The following is a 5,415-nucleotide window of genomic DNA, read 5'->3' on the forward strand; positions in this document are numbered from 1 at the left end:
TCAACTCCGTTGCTACGACGACATGTTTCCCCCTCACGCGCCATCTGAATCTCTGCGGTGTTTTTATTTTTGCCTCCTCCTGTGGGTCAGCGCCTCCTGAATTCTTTCCAATCAAATCCCCTCCTGCTAAAATTAGCACCGAGATGCTTAAAAAATTAAAAACAGAAAGAAAGAAAAAAAAAAAAAGCGTAAACGTGTTTTTATTTTTTGTGCTCTTCAATAGCCCCGAGGTGAGCTGTGATTGGCTGTTTTAAGAGGAAACACAGTCCGGTTTTAGAAGGCCTCTATCAGCAGAGCTGAATGGCCGCTCAGGGCTTTCTACATGGATACAACAAACACCGGAGGATTATTTATTTATTTATTTTTTTTCAAGCTTACCAAAACGACACCAAACTTGTTGGCTCAATACGTTGTTATTGTTTTAAAGCAAAAGCTTTTTTTTTTCAAGAATGGGGTTTGTAACGGTTCGGAGGGTCACCTGTAACCTTTCCACAATCACATGAAAACTTCAGGAGAAAACCATGAAGAACAAATTTCTTCTTCAGGGTGTCTTCCACAATCTTACCGAGTGTTTTTAGTCTAACTTCCAGTGTAAACATTTCAGTACATTTGAAATAATACCAAACTAATGTACAAGTAACTTGTTAGCAAGATACAAGCAACATTAATACAAGTAACATTGTCTTTTATTAAAATAATAATAAACAATGTTATTATTGCTTTAAGCCAATAATAAAACTGGGAAACAGTTTTAGAAATAAAATAATCAGTGTAGAAGTAGTATTTTTTTAATCGACTGATTTAAAACAACTTCCTGTAGTTTGCTGAAAAGTTTCTTGTAAGTTAGTAACTTTTAAGCTTTGCTTTTTTTTGGTAAAAACTTTCCAAGGTTATTTCTTTCCTAAGTAGATTTAGAAGAATAAAACAGATTTCACAAGAACATGAAAGCAACCTAGGAATGCAGAAACGTTCCTCTCATGCGTCTGGCTGCTTGTGAGCTTAAAACCTAAATATTAGAGAGTTTTCTACGAGTTTGATAGTCGAGGACAAAGAGCAGCAATATTTTGGGGTTTAATAGGAGAGCAGCTAGAGCAGAGTGCTGCTCTTTAAGGCATTTTCTTTTCTTTCTTTTTTTTTTCTTTTTTTTTTAATATTTGGACCCGTTCCTGTGCTCCGGGCTGCTACGTTTTTGGATTAGCAGCCGCCACTTTGTGCTGGTTTGAGATAGGCTCACGGATGTATTCAGGCAATACAGGTGCATAATGGCGAATGATGAAGAGGAGCGATGGTTTGTGAAGAACCATGTCCTCATTATAATTGGACAATTTATAGCTGTTGTAGGATTAGTTATTTTTCCCCTCTTAAACTCACACACACACACACACACACCAGTGTCTCTTTAAACTGCGCCCCACGTGCTCTTGGTGCAATCTGGCTGTTTATTTGTGCGTGCAATAGTTTTTTTTTCTCTCCCCCCCTTCTCTTTCTCCCTCTCTCTCTGCTGCTGAAGCGTCTTCATAATCCCCCCTCTTATTCAACACTCGCCCCTGCCACTGTCCGTTAAGATTAGCCTTTGGAGGAGAGACTTCTATTTGCCTCTCATTATTAGACTTCTGCCACCTTTTCCCGGTTTAAGGCGTCGTTCTTCCTTCAAAAGGCGAGGCAGATGCTCTCTGTGTCACTCATCCTGACACCGTGAGGGTCTGAGGCGGCAGTTCGGATGCTGATAATCCTGAGCTGTAAGTGTGTGTGTGTGCGCGTGCATGTGTGTGTGCGTGCGTGCGTGTGTGTGTGTGTGTGAGATGGAGCTTGGCGTGAGATTTCTATCCACAGGTAGGCCAGATGCTGTCTGTCATTTCCATTCAATCAATGCAATCAGTGACCTTTGCAGTAGCATGATTGCTAGCAAGGAGAAGCAGGAACAATGAAGAGTGAACTGCAGAAACAAATAATCTTATCGAGTATTTTTAGCCTGGTTTCCACTGAAAATAACTTAGTACACTTGAAATAAAACTAACTCGCAAGGAACTCGTTGCCAAGACATAAGAGCTTGTTTCAAATTAAGAAAAATGTTTTATGAGAGAAATAATTTGCTAGCAGAACTAGCACTTTTTGAAAGTAATATTAAAGGAATTATAGACTTAAAACAAGCTCCTATATCTTGCTGAAAAGTTTCTTGTAAGTTAGTTTTGCCTTATTTTTCCAAATGTACCTGTATATGTACTAGACTAAAACTACTTGGTAAGATTTTGTGTTTTTGCAGTCAGTGTGAACAGAAGGAAAGTTCAAACAAGATAAAAAAAAAATCTGTTTTTTTTTTTGTTTTTTTTTGCAAACACAAAATTTTCTCCAACATGAAATGTACATTTACAGAGGTTTTTGTTATCCCCTGGATATCACACACACACACACACACACACACACACACACACACACACACACACACACACATGCACGTGTGTGTGTGTGCATGTGTGCGTGTGTGTCAAATGGAGACCTGTGCATTACATTGATCTTGGAGCTGATACAGTATCAGCTTCGTGCAGCTGTCTGGTGAAACGGTCACAGGAACAGGAACCTCTGACGGTTACCACACAGTCGGTGAATCTGCATTCAGAGCTTCCCTATGCTGACAACTTGCACAGACCTTTTCTTCCCTCCATCTTCAGAATGTAATTGCATGTCTGTGCCGATATGTTTTTCTTTTCTTCTTTTTCTTGAATGTTTTATTCAAATGTCTTTGCAAAAGTTTTCACACCTGATGGGCTGTTTTATGTTCCAACCGCAGGTGTCGATGCATTTTATTGAGACTTTGTGTTCCAGACCAACACAAAGTCCTAAAGTTGCGGCTTGTATTTATATTCAGCCCCTTCTGCTCTGATACCCCTAGATAAAATCTAATGCGACTAAGCACCTTCAGAAATCAACCAATTAGTAATTAGTTCACCACAGGTTTGTTATAACAGCGGTTTTCCAACACCTACTTACGCTCATGAATGTGAAATTAAACTTGGCTATTTCACCTTTTTTTCTTTCTATTTTTTAAAAATTAGCTATATAAAACTTTTGGTCTTCAAAAACTAACTGCGATCGTTTTCCTTTCATACCTCTGTGCAGGGATCAAATTTTAGGATTTAACATCTTAGCCATATTCTTCAAAGTGGCTTTTTTTTTTTTTTTAGCTCAATAGCCTTGTGGAAATCCTTTCCTCTTTCTAAATTGGTCTGAAAACTCTTAAGTTTATCACTGTGGATGAATTTTAAGCCTTCAGAACCAGACTTCCTTTAAAAGACAGCCTTTGTGTAAACTTAGTAAACAAAGCACGCAGCAAACCTGTGCTGAGTGAAGCACTTATATTTACTTACTTTTTAAGCTGCATCTGTTTGCTGAGCAGAGTGAGTGTGTACAAGCACTGCTGGTTTTAATGTAGTAATATTTTATTATTTGTTCGATTTTATTACTTTATTATATGTCTTTAGCAGTGAAAGGACAGAATGTCAGAGATGATGGGAAGATGGATGGATTTAAACAGACAAGCCTTTAAGATACTTTAGACTGCAGGCTGGTAAGTTCACATCTTAGCAGGTCGACTGAAGGTGCAGCCAGAGCATAATGGAATGGACTAGATCTAAGCATAGTTATTTGATAAACGGCCTAGTCAAAGCCCAGACCTAAATACAATTGAGAATCTGTGGCAAGACTTGATGTTGACAGATGTTATCAGTTGAATCTGACTGAGTATCCAGTAGGCAAGAGTAGTAAATATGCCCTTTATAAGCGTTGGGGGACATGTGTGCACTTTTTAAGTTTTTTTATTTGTAAAACATTTTACATATATTTTTCTTTTTACCTCATCAGAGTCATATAGTACTTAGTGGTGATCTACCCCATTGAATCCCAGTGAAATGCAGTGGCATTTGTGGTTGTAATGTGACAAACTGTAAATAGGAGGTATAAATATGAATCACTGTCCTTTGAACAATTAGAATCAAAGCGGTAAAAAAAGTGAACATTATTATTATTATTATTATTATTATTATTATTATTATTATTATTATTATTATTTTCTTATGAGTCAGGGCATATTAGTATTTTTTAAAAATCTTCAACCTGTGATGGAGACAAAAACACTTTCAAATGAATAATGCAACCAATACTCTATCAGCTCTATCTACTTATCATAAATTTAATCCAGCACTGACACTCTGAAATGGAGCATTAATGCATATTCTTCTTAATTATAGCGCAAAGGCATAATTAAGAATATGCTGAAACTTTAGTGTCATATTCCTCAGGTTGTTACAATCATGTCTGGACTGAAACTATATCCAGACTGTTTAGAGTTGATCTTTTAAAAGAAACACCCAGCTGATGCATCAGGCTATACCTCCACCTTCAGCAACCTGCCAGAGATTTACTCCTCAAAGCTCTAACTTGTGTCTAAGTTGTTCATCAGTAAATAAAAACAGGCTATTTCTGTGTCATTGTCAGGAAATAGGCTCCTAATAATGGCTGAGTGCTTCCTGGGCTTATACACAGAGTCATTAATTCCTCTGAAATGGAAATGGATAGTGATGGTGCACTTCAGGCCTAATAGGCTGCTTTGGTTTTTGTTGGGATAAATGAGGACTGATGGCAATTGTTGTGTGATGTGTTTACAGAGCTAACGTCTGATTGTCTGCTGGATTATGTAAATATGAGACATACAGTATATGTAAAATAGATCTAAGAAGTAAGAGCAAATTAATTTGCTTTTGTCTGAAAATTCAACATGAAACTCATCAGCTTTCCTTTCTGTCAATTCACATCCTTCTTTAAGAGGAAGTGGAAAATTTGTGATATGAATTTCAGTGTAATTTGGCTGATTTTTAATTTTTTTAATTTTTTTTTTAGAAAATAGAAACATGCAAGCAGAGTTGAACCAAAGTAAAAAAAATAATTACAAGAGTTTGTTTTGTTTTGCACAAATACTGCTGATGAAGAATCACTCGCACCAAGAAGTAAAGTTTGTAAACCTGACCTGTTTGACTCACCCAGTGCTCTCTGGTGCCCCCTGTTGGTTTCGGGACCAAATGCAGCTGCTCGGTTTGCTTTTGCACTGGCCTGGCTCTGCGGGAACATCTACAAGAGGAACTTTATATCCCTCCACACTTTTTTTTAATCTTCTGAGTGGATGCATGTGTCAATCATTTAAATCTTTTTGGTTATGCTGCCATTATGTTGTTGTTTGTTTTGATTTTAAGTACATGTGCATCTTCATAAAATAAGATGAGATTTGTTTAAAATAAGTCGGTAATTTAATTCAAAATGTGAATATGCGTTGCATAGATTGATTATAAGCAGAGTAATATATTGCATTCGTTTATTTTTGTTAATTTTGATTCTCACAGATGATGAAAAACCAAAATGTAGTTT

The sequence above is a fragment of the Poecilia formosa genome, unplaced genomic scaffold (assembly GCF_000485575.1).
Source record: "Poecilia formosa unplaced genomic scaffold, Poecilia_formosa-5.1.2 Scaffold256, whole genome shotgun sequence".
In the NCBI taxonomy this organism is placed as follows: domain Eukaryota; kingdom Metazoa; phylum Chordata; class Actinopteri; order Cyprinodontiformes; family Poeciliidae; genus Poecilia; species Poecilia formosa.